General features: G+C 39.3%; 1 long non-coding RNA gene across 2 annotated transcripts in view; it reads right to left on the bottom strand.

The window, feature by feature from the left end:
- LOC148399246 (uncharacterized) overlaps positions 1 to 14,708 on the bottom strand; it is a 42,000-nt gene extending 27,292 nt beyond the window's left edge. The window contains exons 1-2 of one of the 2 annotated variants that reach the window (XR_015858129.1): positions 14,494 to 14,708; positions 13,414 to 13,565 (exon numbers count right to left, since the gene is read on the bottom strand). This is a non-coding gene — a long non-coding RNA (uncharacterized LOC148399246). The remainder of the gene's footprint in view (positions 1 to 13,413; positions 13,566 to 14,493) is intronic. The other variant, XR_015858130.1, reaches the window with a different exon arrangement.
- Positions 14,709 to 19,038: the final 4,330 nt, after the last annotated feature.

A 19,038-nucleotide genomic window follows, 5' to 3' on the forward strand; every position in this document is an offset into this window, starting at 1 on the left:
AATATCGGCCCTTACTTTTCTGTTGGAGTCAAAACACAATCCATTTGAAGAAGCTGTTTTGCAAGTTTTTCTCAACCTGCAGTTGTCCTGATATCCTCATGCTTTGTTCATGTTGTGATTAAAAAAAAAAAAAACAATGAACAGCCACGTTTAATGTAGTCTGAATTATTGCTACAGCCACTCAGAAATCTACATTGATTTGCATTGCACATAAATGTGTTCACAACTTTTCTGCAAGTGGATTTATTTTACTTTTTACTGACTAAGACCCTTGAGGCATACAGAAAAAAACACGCATGAAGTGAAACATTGAGTGGGTTGTGTGGAGCATTGGAACCATTTATGTAACTTGTTGTGAGTGGGCAAGAATAACAGTGGCATGACGAAGAGACTATTTTTGACAATTGTAATAAAAATATCCATGATTATTCCATTTAAGCCCCAAATCATTTGGACCTTTACAACATGTAAAGTGAGTGTGAATTAATTTGATGTGAGAACTCTGGGGCGGTTATCATTGTTCCATTTTTTTTTTTTTTTGTCCTTTATAATGTCGAGAAACTTAATGAAGTGAAATGGCATCTAAGAGGGGGACTATCAGATGGAGCAAAATCAGTGTATTAGTCAACAGTTATATACCAAAAAGGTAATTTTTGCTGCGTACCAAAAGTCTGTAATTAGCATTCTCTTCATCCTTGGAAGTAGAGTATGTTTGGCAAGCATAAAACTTCCATATTTTACATACAGTATGAGTTACTGATGTTGATTATTAGGTATTAAATCTAAAACTATCTCTAATGCTCGAAACTAATAAGTGATCTTATTTTCTTTAAATGAAGATAGCTGAAAAACATTTGTGTGTCGATTTTACACTCTGCTCAACTCCGTGAAAGGGCATGCGGGTGCAGACTTGTGTGGTTGTATAAATGCAAAAGAAAACTTTTGAGAGAAGTCAAGACTGCCAGAGCAATCAATGCAAAGATGGAGTGCTGGATTTAGGGAATAATGTGAAGCAGAGCTACTGCTGCAAATGAACAGAAAATGTCTATTAGTCATATTTTGTATTGACCGTGGGGGTAAAAGGGTAACCAAGAAAAATATTATGAGACGCAATTCCTGAAAAACTGAATGCTGTACCTAGAAAATAAAAATGCTATGTTAAGATAACTGATGTAAAATCGCTGTTGGAAAAATATTTCAAACCCAGAGGAGATAGTGTTTATTGATGACGAGTGGAAAGGCCTTGCATAAATCTATCTGAACTGGTCCATGCTCTGTCCAAAAAGAGTAGAAATAGAAGTAATAGTTTTGGATAAGGCCATCACAAAAATGTTTTTGGAATCGATTATCCAATCGATTATTCATTTGATTACTCGAGGCATCAGCTCAGATGGAGATGATGTCTTGATGCATCCACAACAATCAGGAGTTTAACACCAAAAACAAGATAATTGCCGACTTTTGGAAAATCACAACCCTTCAGTGTCTCACCTCAAAAGGAGCGTGTTGTATCTACCTCGTCAGTCTACAGTGTATGATTAATGGGGAGCTCATGCACACAAACATCAATTTGATCCTTTTTTTTTTATATCAGACACTTTAATGGCATCTGACCGTAACAGAAGTAAAACTTGGACGAACACTAACATTGTACCTTGAGTGAGTAAAATAACCATAATTTGAAGTTAACTGTGGCAACACTGGCTCGAACAAACAACCATAATAAATGGGGGTTTACTGTAGCTACACCACCAGATTCCAAAGTCCAAGTCTTTACACACAAGCTACTGCCACCCTCGTATACTTTTTTTTTTTCCTTGGATTGCTTGACAATACTGAGGTGGTGCTGCAGGCTGCCATCTGTTGCCTTTCAGCGTCTTCTCTGCAGTGACCTCTGTGTCAGCATCCTATCGAGCCTGACAAACTTTGACAAAAGTCCTGCTGTTTATCTGTTTAAGGTCTGATGCCACCTCGCTGTGGCGCCTCTTCTCATCTCATCAGGCTATGTACGCTTTCTTCAGGCTGCTCAAATAATTATCTGGGTGCTGCTTCGGTTGTTGCTGTTCGGTTGCATCACTGTTTGTGTGGGTGGCTGGGTGTGCAATCACATGTGCAGCCGTAGCATTTGGGCACGATTCTATACAAATAGAGCATCTCACATTCCAGAACTCAAACAAAAACTTTATCACATGAAACACTTGTGAATTCTGTTTTCTCCCAAAATGTGCCTGTACAAATATGATAATTCTGATAATTCACATTTTCCCTCTGTTTTTGAGACACCCACATACTGTAAGATTTATTTTTTTTATTATGATAGCTATACTTTACGTACGTGCATGAACTCTGGCTTCCTTATTTAGAAATCTGACAGGATCATGCTATAATAGCAGAACAAAATTGTAACGTGCACAAAATTTGTCTAATTACTTTGAAATGATTCACCAGTGTGGGCACAGGGGCTGAGACCTGAAGTAGTGCCAGTCATACAGTTAGCCAAGTAAGAATGTTTAGATCTGTGCACAGTGCCCCCCACCCCCTAACCGAAGCACCATCAAAGCACAAGCCCATGCATGCTGGGTCTAAGTCCAGCAGCTTAAACACTTCAAGAATCTTTGAAATCCCCTCTCCTCACAAGGCAGCTATTCCCAACAACCCAAAACTGTCCTAATCACCCCATCATTTATGTGGTAAACAACAACCAGCTGGATTTTTAAACATAAACATTTATCTGATGTGTGGAAAGTTTGTTCTTAGGTTCTCTTATTCCGCTTTTTATTCATTTATTTCACTTTCTATTAATGATGCAGAAGATTTCAGTGAGACCTCACCCACGCCTTGAGTAGGCTTAATGATAATGTAATGGTTGCTAATTGTTAGGAATAATATGTAGCAGGAATTCAATGTATTCCACCCATCGGTTCCCACAGGACCATCGCGCGCTTCTATCCATCCCCGCAAACAATTACGTATCCCCTTCTGACTTCAAAGCGCAAAATTTGCAAAAAGTTTGTAGCCATCCTCGGAGCTAATTTTCTTTCACAAACAAACTGTCAAAACACACATTTCATACAACAACCAGAGGGCTCTGAGATCATCATCACCGACGTAGCAGCTTTAAAGAGAAGTGCTTATTTAGGAAAGAGACCTTCAAAGAGCTGCCTTCAAAGTCCTTTTAATTATTACTGGGAGATTCTCTCAGTCTCTGCTGTCATTCTGCTTTCGCGTGAGCTCGGTATTCCCGCTTTTTCTTGTTGTTCTCATTTTTGCACATTGGATTGTATTTACACTCAATGATTTTTACCACGCTCGCTAATGAGGTGGAACCTACGCTTGTGTAGAACTTCAATAGGCAACCAGACAATGGTAGCATTTGCAAACAAGAGTACGACTCACTGCTACCAGTTGAGCATGCAAGAGCAAGTTTTGGGAGCAGCGGCTTACACACTGTAGCATCAATTGACATGATTGCTCACGTGTATGCGGTCTCAAATTCACTGATTGTCTACTAACCGAATCTTTCCAAAGGGTTCTCAGTCTACACTGCTGTGTATTATTATTTTTATAATGCCCCACGGGAAAATCAAAGACACTCTCCTTATATTTTTGATACACACTTGAAGAGAAGCAGGCCCACGCTTTCATGCAAATAGCGTGCTCAAGGGCACCCCGAAAAGAGACAGAATGCAGACTAGTAGCTCTCCAACCAAGAGTTGCAATTTCTTTAGCCCACAGCATGATCCTAACTAAGTTTGGCACTGATCCACCACCCTATATTTCCAACTTCAAAGTCCTTACGGATTAGCCACCTCTGCACAAATTGCTTCTACAGCCACTTTGTTTGTTATTTTCCTGTTACGAATAAACTGTTTTTCCCAAGACACTTTTTTGTGTAAAAACAATCTAAAGTAATATCCACACTGTCATTCCCTACGGTCGCACCGTCCACTAAAAATAACCGACGTCAGACTCACTTTGATAGTGACAGCATTGTCGTTTTTAAAATCATTGAGCACGATAAAAGTTTCACAGCTGCTTACGCTGCAGATATCAACGTTCAAAACCATGACTAGTGCTATCTGAAAATGAATAACAACAAAGATTCAGAGTGCACACTTTATAAAGTCATTTTCAATAAACACAAAAGCAAAGTTGTCAAAGTTCTGCTTTAATATTTCTTGCTGGCCTGGAGCAAACTAACGTTCACAGATCTGCAATTATCCCTGACACATTTGACATGTGAATTGTGTGATTTCTTTGCAAGGGTGTTTCTATCATATGCAATGGCAAGGCGACTTTCGACAATATTGTGCTTAGATTATTTGTCTATAGGAATAGACTGTTGTTTACTTTGTGGGTGTGTATGATTGGATTTTTCACAAAGGTTCACAAAACTAAGTAGTGGCATTTCATTAAATGTGCAGAAATGTTCTGAATCACATTTTTCCATGCTATCTAAACATGCAAAATTAGCCATTGAAAATCTGTCTCATATGAAAAAGTTGAAAGCTGACCAGCACCATTTAATCTTAACTAGATCTACACTTACTAGCAGACTGCCCATCGCGGCATCATTTGATGTTCTATTTTCCACTCCGGCAAAACCAAACAACTATGTTGAACTGTGGAGGGGGAAAAAATATTCATTGCAGGAACGGACAAATGCCATTTTATCACAATTAACCTCATCGCCATTGAAGCCAATCACGACCCCATGCATCTTTACATCCTTATACATGTCCGCTCCCATTATTTCTCAGGCCACTGCTATTAGAGCTTCAATTGTGCTTGAAAGTGGGCATAAAATATGATTGCGTGTCACAGGCCCAAAGAGAGAATGTCTCACGAGAGGAATGATGTCAGCTACGAACAATCCTGCCAGAGACACGAAATGTAAGCCAATTTATTATTGGGGTTTTTTTCCCCTGATCATTATTCTGTTTCACAACAAACCTACCTTTCAGCATGTACATACGCTTTGCCCATTATTGCAGTCAGAGAAGAAAAGACAAGAAATGGAACCTGCTGTTAATGACCATGTGAGTGTGTCTAGTGCAACTGTTGCTGCTTAAGTATGACAGCTTTTGGAGGATTGGATGGTTTATTTTTGTGACACTTTAGGATGGTAAGATAAATAATGCAAAATTGATGGCATTTTTTTTATTAGAAATTAATTTTTCCATGCAAATAATTTGGTGATAAATTAGTTGAAGCAACAAAAAGATTGAAAGGGTTGACAAAGTGTTGATTCGTTTTAGGGAGATGGGGGGAAAGAAATAGTTCTTGAAAAATTCTGAAATGTTTACAAGTGAAAGAATAGTTTATCCAAATTCAAATGTATTCTAATTAAAAAAAAAAAAAAGAATGACTGCTTTTGTGTTTGCAACTGTTGCTGCTTAAGTATGACAGCTTTTGGAGGATTGGATGGTTTATTTTTGTGACACTTTTGGATGGTAAGATAAATAATGCAAAATTGATGGCATTTTTTTTATTAGAAATTAATTTTTCCATGCAAATAATTTGGTGATAAATTAGTTGAAGCAACAAAAAGATTGAAAGGGTTGACAAAGTGTTGATTCGTTTTAGGGAGATGGGGGGAAAGAAATAGTTCTTGAAAAATTCTGAAATGTTTACAAGTGAAAGAATAGTTTATCCAAATTCAAATGTATTCTAATTAAAAAAAAAAAAAGAATGACTGCTTTTGTGTTTGGATTCTCCTTATTCTTCTCCCTAAATGTGCAAACCAAACTCCAAGACAGTTTTGTACATTTGTAAGACAGAATCTTGAGTGTGCCCAGTTAGTAGCACAGCTCTGTTTGTGTAATGAATCGAGTTGGAGGAGCCTTTTGTAAGTCAAGCCCTAAGAGAAGAAAAGTGGACCAAAATGGCCTTTCCTTCAACTGCTGGATTTTGCTTCCACTTCTCTGTGGGACATTCACATAATTGCTCACATAATTCACGGTGTTCAGCGCCGTAATTGTGGCCGAGCACTCAGGAGACATTTACATTCGCTTGAGTCAAAACCCCTTGCTGAACATTTTTTGGAATACATTATTATTAGATTACAGATCAAACCATTGACTCGCATTTGCACTGTGAAAACTAAACTTTGAATTTCTTCTCTTCTTTTCACTTTTTGATTCACCCGACAGCTATTTTACCATCATGAAGAAGTATAAAGTATAAATGTAAATCTTTTTTATTTTGATTATCTATAATGAAGAGGTTCTGATTTCGATGGCATTTCCTTCGGTGTGTGCGTTACACATTAAAATGGGGTGGCGATATAAATAAAGGTTGTTTATGCTGAACGCATTTTCATCACTTTTATTTGGACTAGCTGAGGTGTGTGAGCGAGAGAAAATGTTCAGTGGTAAAAAAAAATGCCTTTGCCAATTTCTAAGCATAAACAGCATGAAGCATTTATTTATTTATTTATTTTTATTATTTATGTTTGCCTCTGCGGCTATTGTTTTGTTTAATAACAGATTTCAAATGGGCAAAGCAGTTATTTATTATGATGTCCATGTGCAAATCACTAAGGTTACTACCTGTATCCTGCAGCAAAATAGAGTCGTTTAAGACATGACACACACCTAAGAAAGGAAAGGCTATCTAGATTATATATTATTTTGGTATTATATTATATATGTTATATATAAATACAAGAAAAATGAATTTGGCGTCAAGCATTCAATCCAAGAGGCCGTAGAACCAAATTCAAAAGATACTGCGAGAGCCATCACAACACATTCCTAGAGACCAAGGACATGACTCCAATTCAACTCTTTCTCTGAATGGAAGTAGGCAATGTTTAATCATCTGGCGACACCAGTGCTTGCTAATAGAAAGCTCCCGATACCAAATGAGACATTTCTGTTTTTTACGAGTTCACTCTTTGCCGACCTCTCTGATGGACAAATAGATGTTCACATATGTTGTGGTAGCCTCAATCTTTGCATGTTCTCCCTGTACCTGTGTATGTTTCAGAGAGCTGTCTGCCAATTTGGCAAACACGTACAGCGAACCCTGGGCCCGCACAAAAATCAGGCTCGACTAGCGTTTGCGCCTTGCCTCGAGTGTGCTACCTAGAAGAATAGAGCCCCTTGTTTCATTTAGCATATTTGATTATTTTTTTTTGTTTAAACAGAAGAAAAATGCATATATAAAGCGAGTAGCTATAAAAGGCAGGCTTGGGTCAACTCTGAACATCCGCCACCAAAAAAAGATGGTGTTTGTGGTTGTATAGATAGGTACCCTGAAGGTCTGACCCGTTTATTTACGCTGTGATACTGGCTGGAGTCGACCAGTGACAGTTTGACAAACACAGCTTATTACAGAAATGGTTTTATCAATGCTTTTATAGTGCCTTCCCTGTCAAGGATCATGTGTTGGCTTCTAAGTGTGTATTTCTGCCTGTGTACAAGTGAGGAAAAAAAACAATACATTCGAGTGAGACTGCGTAGCACTGTGCTCTAGAGTAAGCCAGATAATAAACACTTAATGTGATTTTATACTTCTATTTTCTCTTCTCTAGTGGGACACGAGAGGGGAAGGAAATCGACAGAGTAATCAATGGAAATGCGAGGGCTGAACACACTGGTGGGTTTGTAAATAAATAAAATAAAACTTTTTCCGCTCAGACATATCTCATTATGTTTAAATTGTTGTTTGGAGTTCTGGAATCCAAACTAATGTGTCAGGCAATGATCCTGCTACTTTGTGACACAAGCTCCCACATGTATGTGGCCTAACTAAGGGAGCATCACTGGCCCCAGGAACATTTTGTAGTGCAGGTTTTTACATAGCTGACCTTCACGCAGCTGGGGCAAGCTCAATTTCGAGCCAATAGTCCATCCGCAATCACCCTGTGATTGACTGCTGACCGGTCAACGATGTCGTCCACTTGTCACCAGCTGGCATAGGCTCCAGCCCCCACAAACATAATAATCATTATGCACACATCATAAAGATGTACCGCAGTGCCGGGTCAAGGAGTTCCATGTTTATGCACGTATATAAACGTGCCACACAAATGAAGAGGCCATCTCTGAGCATTAGTAGATGGTGTCAAGTGTTGTGCCTGTCAAACGTGTCCCCAATGATGTGTTCAAATACTTCAGGTGTTTGGGTTCTACCAGATAACAACTGGCTATGGTGGTCTTTTTTTTTTTTGTCTGTCACTATATTTTTTCTTTCTTTCCATCTGCATCTTAGTCGATTTGATTGGTACCAGTACGTGTAATCCACCAAGGCTGCACTTTGTCAGAAATTCTGTTCAGAGCCTTTATTGACAAATTTTCCTTGAACTTGTAGATAATGTGACCTGACTTGATCAGGTCTTGATCTTCAATACTTCAATATGAAGGGACTTGAAAATTACCAATTCCAAATCTAGTGCCATGGTCTTGGATGGACTGTCCTATCTGAGTCAGGGATGAGATCGTGCCCCAAGTGAAGGACTTTAAGTAACTCTGTCTTATTTATAAGCTCTTCATCTTCAGAATGTTCCCCGCCCAACCTGTCATGAAATATGGGTCATGACCGGAAGAACAAGATCTAGGATATAAGCAACCCAAATGACTTTGATCCACAGTGTTTCTGGGCTGTCCCTTCGGGATCAGCTAAGAAGCTCACTCATCCGGGCGGGGCTCAGAAAAGAGGAGCCCTCTCGAGGAGCCAGATAAGGTGTCTGGGACTTCTGGTGCGGATGCCTCTTGGAGGTCTTCCTGATACGATGTCCTAGGGACTTCTCACCAGGAGAAGGCCTAAGGCACAACGACTTGCTGAAGAGTACCATGGGATCTTCCCGGGACAGCAGGACAAAGTGACTGTGGACTGGGAAGTCTGGGCCTCTCCACTTGGGTTGCTGCCCCTGTGACACGACCCCAGATAAGTCGAAGAAAATAGATGGAAGGTTGGGTTATGCTTGCTGGATGGTGATCCTCGGTAAAATATTGTGCTTCGGACCGTGGGTTACTGATGCTTCATCTGCAGAGTGTATTTTAAGTGACTCATCTCTTTTTCAGACATTGCCATTTAAGTGTGGGGACAACAAAGACGCAGCCTTGTAGGACCAAGAGCACCTGGCGGAAGTCAAAAGCAGCCCCATAAGCATGGGTCAGCAAACACGTGACCTGGCGTGCTTGTACTTTAATAACGGCACTACACAATAACGACTCTCTGAAGGGCATCTCAAACAACAAGGCTCACTAGGCCTTACAGATAATTGGATGCAGCAGAAGAGTAGATACAGGTGAGCTCGCCTTTTCCACTCCGCTTCTGAACTGGACTTTATAGACCCATCACTTTTATTGGCACACAAAAGCACTTTTTATCAAGAGAGAATTATAAAACGTGTATAACTGGTGCATTACTTCGTAGCTGCAGCCTGTTGTGCTGAATGTCTATTGTGTACTATGAAGCAAGGGCAATTTTGACAACCTATTTTGATAAAAGCAGTATTGATATTAGGTTCACTCTCCAATTCAGCGTCCTTGTAGTAACCTTTTCCAGACACCAGAAAAGACATACTGGATTTTGACCAAATACAAATGAACATCATTTGACCCAATGGAAATAGGTAATGATTGAACATCTTGACAACAATTGTGATTCATTCTGTCCATTTGGCTCTATCGCTCAGTCAGTCCCAACCGGGGAGCTGGCGCGCACTAACATGCCATGAAAGCTCATCAGGGGTGCCACTGGAATTTATTCTATTTCACTGAATTAGAGTTTATCAATAAATGATAACAAATGATACACTATAAATGAGTCTGAGTAAAATTAAGAAAGTATGTCACATTTGTACCAGGTTTGTTTAATGTGTCAAATAGGGAGACTCATAACAGGTATATATTTCTGGGGCAAATTTTTCTTCTAAGTTGGGTTGACAATATTGCTTCACATTTCTTGAGCAAAACTATACATTGTTAAGGCAACTTTTCTTGAATTTTTTACTGTTTTTGCTATCTTTTGAACACATGGAACATCTTCCCACTTGATACTTAATTAGCTGTCAGTTGTCTGACCATAAACTTACCATGAATGTTCTATTTTCCCTGCAGAACCCTTCCTGTCAGCATTTTTGACATGTTTTTTAGCACCTAATCAACACACTGTGTTCCCCTGAGGGTTTTGCCAGATGCTACAGGTGCATTCAAATCCCAGCTTTAATAAGCAACGGGAGATGTCACCTTTGTTGTTTCCTACCCATTCAAATATGATGCATGTCTTTGTACTTTGCGCGATTGGACTTTCATGAAAATTAAGTGTCCGGTCCAGCATGTATCCTTCTTCCCTTACAAAGTTTGTAGGGATTGATAGGCTCCAACTCACTTGTGACTCTAATGAGGGCAAGCGGTATTGAGCAGGGGAGGTTCACTTGGTTTTCGGGACGGTGGGGGGTGCAAGCCTCCAGGAGATGCGCAGGATGTAAGTGAATGTGGTTCACAAGCACTAAATTTCACAAAGAGCTAAAAAAGACATTGTGCTTTTAAATGTGTTTGGATAGATTTACCAAAGGCACCGATGATGGTTAGGTTATAAGGGTTATAAAAAGAAATGGATGGATGGTTAAACAATACGGTGTAAATATAGTGAAACTAATTCCAAATAACTGTGGGACAAGAGGTACACACGTAAATGAAAATGTAGCAAGATGAGCTACAATAAAATGACAAAAAGTAATCTAAACTAAACCTCATGGAAAACAGTTGCAAAATGAGCAGGTTCTGATTGTGTTACACTGTACATGCATTGTAGTGTGGTTAGTTACACACAATGGTTAAAATGCCAGCCATGTTGTTGCACAGAAAATATGGATCAGCCATGAATGAAGTAACTTTAGCCCTCACAATGAGATGCTCCAAGGCAAAATAGCTAGAAAGCCCAGAGAGTTCTCCATAATAATCTGCCCGGATAGAAATATGATGACAGCATCCAAGACTCTAAGCCACCATTGTAGTTTTTAACAAAAGCTTTTGTTGGCTTAAAATATGACAGAGTTTATTTTTGTAATTGGGGGTTCATTCAAGCCCCCTTTCAATTTTCAATTGGCGTTAATTTTTACTTTCTCTCCTTGCTATTGGCCATTCCACTAGTGTTGGGAAAGTGAATTTACTACATGAAAGAATTTAAAGCTCAATTCCCCTCATTCCCCCCTCATTCATACACATACAGGACATTATATGGACTAGTTTTCATTCCTCTCCTTGGCAGTGCATAGTACCTCCAGTCCACCAAAATGGATCCCCTTCTTTCACAGCAGATCACAATGTCATCCGCAAACATCGTGGTCCGTGAGGATTTCAGTGTAATCGCATCTGTCCATTACTATTGCAAAGAGGAAGGGGCTCAAGGTTTATCTGTGTCTCCTGATGTCACCAGTCACTCATTTCAATTGTATTTTAGACATCAAATCCTGGTTGGAAGAGATGTTTTTCCATCATAACCATGATAAAACTGAAGTGTTAGTTATCAGTCCTTAGGCAACTCTAAAGTAATGTGCAAGCTCTATCAACATCCCTCACCAAGTGAAAAACCTGTGTTATTTTAAACTGAGTTCAAGTATATATATATATATCTCACTACACGATTAACAAAAATATTTTTTTATAACTTGAAGAATATAGCGAGACACCCTTAATTTCTTTTTCTCTGTCCAGCATAGAGATGCTTATGCATGCTTTTATCAGTAGTCAGATTGATTACTATAATTTCCTGCTTAGCGATTTCCTAGAAAGCAGCGCTCTAAGTGTATGCAGTATTCGAGAAGTTTATTCAAGAAGTTTATTGGCCCTGTTTGGGTATGCCAAACAAGGAATTTGACTCAGGTAGATCTCAGTGTCTGTTCAACATTTAGGTGACTAACAACATTCAGGACATGTGCGAAAATTGACAATTATTCTCAAACATCCCCTGATCTTAAAGCACTTCTCAATTTTAGCCTGAGCATACCGGGAATTCACATAGCACACAGTAGCTACTTTTTTTCGACTTCACCCTTCGTACTAACTACTCTTACGACTCCTTCAGTTATCCGGGTAGGTCAAACTAAAAAACAAAAAAATGTGCGCAAAGATTTTTTTTCGGCATCTGGTAACAGTTTGTGTGTGTGGATTGTCATTTAGACAGGTCAAGGAAACAGGCATCAGAACCACACTGCAGACTGGCTGACAGACATAATTTGAAAACAATTTTGAAAATAATAGTTCACTAGTTACATTTCATTCAAATTTTTACTCATGTTGATATGAAAGACAGAAAAAATAAATTGTGACCACAAAGACTTGTCGTACAATGTGAGCCTTTTGTCGTTACAGCGTAGTGATAAAAAGTCACATTTACTCAAGGAGATATTCTCATCCAAGCATTTAACGGTTTCCAAATGAACAAAGTCTACATTTACAAAGTATTTCTTTGTTGTTGTCAACTAATCACATAATATCATGGAACATATTGACTTTGGAGATATGCTTTCGGCTGTGTTTGCATGGATGATGACAGTCACAGCAAATATAAATTCATTTTGGATTCAATGTTATAAGGTTTACTGAGATAAACTATCTGACTGATGCCTCTCATTGAGTGCACGTTTCTTCTTCAGTCAGGCTCATTTTATCTACTATGAATGATCACATTAATGCCATGGGAGGGCTCGGGATTGGAAAATGATATGTTCATTTATTCAAGTAATGTAACACCACTGGAAATAGTTTTTCTCCCTGAATCCCACAAGTACATAGAAACAAAGAGCAAACAAGATGGACAGAAAGACTGTTTTGTTTCACGGGTGACTGCAATTTTGCTTTGGTTTCCTCCTCAGCGCCTGCTAGATGGGAAATACATTTCCACCTCATCTCTAAAGGCTCTGACACAGGAGCATACCCACGAAGACACACACACACACACACACGCACGCGCACACACACACACATGAACGATACATTTATCACTCTGCCTTGCTCAAATGCTCTCGCTGCCTTTCACAAGCTGGGAGAGGTAAACAGCCATTTAAATTGCATGCTGACCCGATAATCAACCACTAATCAAGGACTAATACGCTCTTTAGGGCTCTTTAGTTACTGATAACACACTGCATAAATGGTAGCTGCCCCATATTCATGAGGACATAAAGAGATGGACATTGGAATTTTCATTGATGTGATCTGATCTTATGTACTACTCTCACATCCTCCAGCGCCTTAGCACCTTCATTAGTTCTCTGGGTGCGCCTCTCTTTTTCATGCAAAGCCGTGTGTGGAATAGTAATCTTATCGTATTCTGTTATATGCAAATAACCATAATCAGGCGTGTAGATATGAGGCTAATCACAGGCATACACAAACACACCACCAATTTTATTAAGGTAGAATTGCCTACGGGTGGTTGAGGGCCATCTCCACTTACCTTCCTTTTGTGCAAGATCACACACATGCTCGTGATCCTTCTTTTTCGTCACTGTCTTTGTGGGTTTGTTTGAAGTGCATAGCTAATATGGGGCTGCTTTCATTAGTGGAAATTGCAGATGAGAGTGGATGGCGCACCAGGAAAAACGGGTCCTGGAAAGAAAGCATCTAAATTAATGGCTACAGCCATTCACTTTACCAGCACCACTCAAGCTCATGACCTAAAGCAATGGTGTCATGATTGCTTGCATTAAAAATTCCAGTGAGTGCATTTTTCTGCTCATCACCTTTAAACTCAATTAATGAAGAGTATGTGTACTTCCAAATGTACAGTATATTTAACGTTATAATAATAGTAATTATAGTAGAAGTGTGTGAATTTAGGTAATGTATGATTGCTAAATTCACTGAAATATCAATTAGCAGCCCCCCCAAAACATATAATTTTCTAGCTATAATTTCCTACATAGTCGAACACAATTTTAATAAAATCAGAGAAAATTCGTTCAGTCTCATTTTTTAACGGCTGCAGCATAACATTTTTTAGTTGCTACATCACATTTTTAGGTTCTGGGGGAATTCTTCACCTGATTATTTTAGCTTCAATGCTCACTATGCTAATAGTAACTACCAGAAGATTGCATATTCTCAGTTAAACTACTTAATGCAGGGGTGTCCAAACTTTTTGCAAAGGGGGCCAGATTTTGTTGGATGAAAATGTTTAGGGGCCGACCATTGGGACTGACATTCCTCGAACTATTGCCATTGTAAATAAACTTCCAAATACTATGTAACTATATCCTTTGCTGTCTGCTTTGTTTTATTATTGTTATTGTTGTATTAATGAGAAGGGTGATATTGGTGTTTCGACTGCAGTCAACAGGCCAGGTTGTATCATATCAGATTTTTAATCCAAATTAAATCATTCTCCGTTTTATCTTTTTTTTATTTCAACTTCATAGGTAACAAAAATACACAATAATCACAAAAAGTTTTTTTGTTGTTTGCAATCACTGTGAGTGCACGGCGCGGACGCAAAGTACTGTTTGCAGAGATAGTAGTAATTAATCAGAGCTCTCACCAGTAGTCCGTAGATTATTTTGCATTTTCCTTGTGCAGCGTCACTGGGAGCGTCTCTGAGTTTAGGGTCCCCTTAATCCTTGGTGTGCGGACATTTAAATGAGGAAATGTTTGTTTCACTGATAATCTTGCAAACAGACACCTGTGTGCGCGTGAACTAAGAAGGGACGCACCCGATCATGAGCGCTCGCACCCAATCATGAGCGCTCGCATCAAATCATGAGCGCTCGGACCCAATCATGAGCGCTCGCACCCAATCATGAGCGCTCGCACCTAATCATGAGCGCTCGCTCCTTTGCGCGTTCCTGTGCGTGCGCGTTTCATTTCTGTGGCTCGCTGTGGGGCGCGCAGGTCCCCGCGACGGTGCCCGAGGGCCACGTATTGATTTAATGACACGATGCTTCGGGCCGGTCATAATTTAAACACTGGCCGGATTTGAGTAAGGCATGCAAGCCATCAGGAAAAGCCACAGTGACACAATGGCCTACCTCAGCTCACTTATCTAATTACTAAGAGACCTAATCTAACACCATAGAAGTCATTTTATCCAGTGTACATTACATAAAACACACAATTAGGTTTTGTATAAAGGAGAAATTCATTCACCAGATCGGATACTATGTGTCCCATACCATAAAGAGTAAATGAATGATTGACAAATATACAACTTTTTATTGTGTGCAAAGGTGTCAAATGCAGGTTCAGAAAAAAGAAACCCCTCACACATTTTGGCTTCAGCCACTGATGCTTCTAATCAGCCGGCAGGTAAATGAACTACACGTGGTTGAAAAATTAATAGAAATATAATTATAGACAAAAAAAGAGTGAAGAGAATGATAATGACGATTCAAATGACCTATTACGGTTACTTACCATCCCCGAGGTCCCACTATAAACTCTTGAAATAGAAGTGCAGTAAAAGGAAACAGGTATACATTATATTGGTTGGCTTGGCATGAAAGATTGCTGTCAAGACAAAATCTCCCCAGCAGAGCTTATCTGCAGAGAGCTAACAAAATAGTGTTGACAGAAACGCTATGATACTCATAAAGTGATAAGTAAACAGTGCAGCAGTTATGTAAATGGAGTTCACCTGAAATGACCACAGAAATATACAAAGTTATTGTTTTATACCGATACATAAGTACATACACGCACCAGCTTCTAAAACTAAAAGTATCAGGTCAAACCTCCTAAAATAGAAAATATATGTAATTCTTCATTCAAGTAAATGTCATCCCTAGGTTAAAATATTTCTCTGCACTTTTTATTGCCACTTAAGTTAGAGCAAACAAACAACTAATTACAGTTCGCTGTTATGGATAGCACGCAGACTGTTTACATTCACCTTGTTGCCTACTGTAAAGGACACAAAACATGGCACTGAACCATGAGATTAGATGCACATCTCAAGGTACAGCCATATCCAATATAATGGCATAGTAATAAATACAGACACACACACACGCGTTTTTAAATAGCCCTATGCTGCTGAATAATCCTCTTTACCTTTTCTTTTTTTTTACATTGATAAATCCTGATAACATCTCACCATCTGCGGGCCTAAACCATTTGCTTAACATTTGCATATCAGACACACAACCACACAAAAGTTTTGGGAATGCACACAGTTGTGCTCCGGCAGAAGTATCTGAACCAGAGCCGGGAGCGACGGCTTAAGCCGTATATCAAATACAGATGGATTTATCGCAAAAGTAGAAAATATGAGTTTTTTTTCCCACTGCACAATACAATAAGCCACAAACAGAAAATCATGCTGCATACTATCACAATCAATCACTGTATGGCGGCGGGTTACACTCCAAACTACCGAAAGAGTTCCCGCCTTGAAAAAAAAACAGGTGTATAACATCAAGGCTACAGGGGGAGTATTTACCCGTCGAAGTACGATACCACCATATCGTTTGTCTACTCTAGGCCTTATTTCACTGCGAGGCAGTCTCTGGTGGAACATGTTCTGAGTGGAGTTTTTCAAAGGATTTCATTCCACGTTACAAAAGCACTGATTGGGTAATTGACTCTAATGGCCCTATTTTGGTGCTCAGTGGAAGTCTAGCGCAAAGAGCAGTCCAACTGAGTGCATGGGTGAAGTTTTCTTTCTCTTTGTTTTTTCCAGCTCGCATGCAGATACAGAGGTCATTTCCGCTGTTACGTGATGGAACGCAGACGAGTCCTGACCAATTGAAACAGCCCCCCTTCGTTCCCATTATAATCAGGGCGGGGAAGTAATATGCAACACAGCCCTAGATAGACAGCAAATATCTAAAAAAAATCTTGGCCACTTGTTATCAGTTATCAGAAGAAAAGAAAGCATTCTATAATAACCAAAAGGCCTGTCTTTTTCCAAGTCTTTTTTATAACCATACATGATTGCTTTCGATACTCACACAAGATTGAAGCTCTTATAGCTTTATTTTTTTGGAATAAATTTATAAAGCTGTCATTGGATTCTTCTTGCCAATACTTACTTTAGAATGGGCCAATGCTGATGTTATATTTCACAGAGCTGTTTTTAATGCAGCTGGCAAAGGATCAATTCTCCCTCAACGTATGGTTCACAGTCACCCTGTGATTGACTGTTACTCGATCTATGTTTCAGTTTTTAGTCAGCTGGGATGGATTTCCAGTTCAGCCCCTACTGAGCCCCTGCACAAGCTAAAAAACATAGATCAATAACTTTATTTCACTTTTCACATTTTGATCCCTGGCAAAATCAGTTTATTTACCTAACTTTGTTGGACTTTACTGCATTGTAGCAGTTGCTAAGAATATGACGGCCTTATGAAGTATTCAAAAGTAAGCTTTGACACAAGCTCATACTTGCAAAATCAATCCCTTTGTACACAACAAAAATGAAAATCCTGGTTTGATTCATATTGCAGCAACGCCCCAGTGTACACACAACAGGAGGTTCGCGTGTGTGCATCTGCACAAACTAGAACACCTAAATGTCATTGATATGTTTTCTTGTAGCATACGCCAACCGGTATTACCAATAAAGTATAGAACTTCTTTTAGAAAACACAAGCTTCAGACCAAGTGAAGAGTATCAGGTGAGCAGCACTAATTATGTTGATAACAAGGGGCTAATGCTCTCTTTGTAATGCAACACATCTGATCCCTCATTATACCATCGTTGTGGCTTTGCGGGTGTTGCTGTTTGCTGCCTCACGCTACGGTGACTGATTATCATGATGTCACTGCCATCTTCTCCTACATTCTTATTAATTACACTTGATCGCACCGCTTGCCTTGTGAAGCATCATCTCTCTTCACTTGTTCCTCTCCAGTGTCTTCTGTGTTTTTGTCATCAGACCCCCGTGGGTTTTCTGCCGCGCTCCCCGCTGAATCACGTTCCGCATTTTGGAGGCCTTTGTGCAGTCTGCCAAACACAACTGTCTAATCATTTGTTGATGGAAGTGGCACATTTCATTTACAGCTCAGCCAGACTTAATGATCAAACAAGTCTCACTGGAGTTGCAGGACTATTAAATTGTAGGGTATGAAGGACAGTGAGGTATAATCTAAGATTTGAGAATCATTTATTTAGTAGTTAAGAATAGGTGACTCACCAGCGATCACAATTTTGTACTTTCTCTATTATCACCCTTTCACATGAATTCTCACACCCACCAATTGGAAGTGTACCCCTTTATCATTTCAAAAGCTTATGTCATGCAAGATGTACCGATGTGCGACATGAGGCAGCACGGCTCAGTGGTAAAGTGGAGGTTGGGGGTTTGATTCCCAACCAATGTGAAAAAAGTGTCCTTTAGCAAAATACTGATTTTGTGTCTTCACTATTTCCATCACTTTTGCAATCCTGAGTTGCACAATTTACGTATTTCTCTTCAAAACCTGCACAAATGATCCTTACTACCTATTTATTAAACCAATTCTATGCTTGTCTTTATACAATCATAAAAGCATGTGAGTCCTATTTATTATTTTGTAATCTGCAGTATTTTCTTCAGCTGATTAAATAAAGCCAATTTTGAAAAACATCTACACAAAATTTAGATGCATAGCTTTGTTGTCTGGTTATAAAATTATTTTAACGTTGTCAGTTTGCAAGAGAAAGGATGCAATAATGTTTTATAAGTAAGGTAATAAACATTTAGTATTATTTGGTGGTTTTTGAGCGAGCACCCTTAATCCTGGTCTTATCATTAGCAGGATATTCAAGCCTTAAACACAACTATAAAGCAAAAAGAAGCACAAATCATGCAGGGGGTGAATGTTTTTTGAGGGTTTTTTTGCCTTTAACAGCGCATCATGAGATGACAGACAGCAGTAATCCATATTGGTGTACGTGCATGAGTGTGTGGATTGTGCATAAGGAATAATGCAAAGTCGACTAGCGGGGAGCAAGAGAACGCGATTATGAGAGGAAACAAATGCAGCTGGGACAAACATTCATCAGAGCAGATGAGCTGCACCGTAGGTGTCGTGTGTCTCAGTGTGCATCCATTTTAATGTGCAAGACAGCGCAGCTAGATTACACACACACACACTTGCGCACGCG

The sequence above is a fragment of the Syngnathus floridae genome, chromosome 4, assembly GCF_059516105.1.
Source record: "Syngnathus floridae isolate MCC-2025c chromosome 4, RoL_Sflo_1.0, whole genome shotgun sequence".
Classification (NCBI taxonomy): Eukaryota; Metazoa; Chordata; class Actinopteri; order Syngnathiformes; family Syngnathidae; genus Syngnathus; species Syngnathus floridae.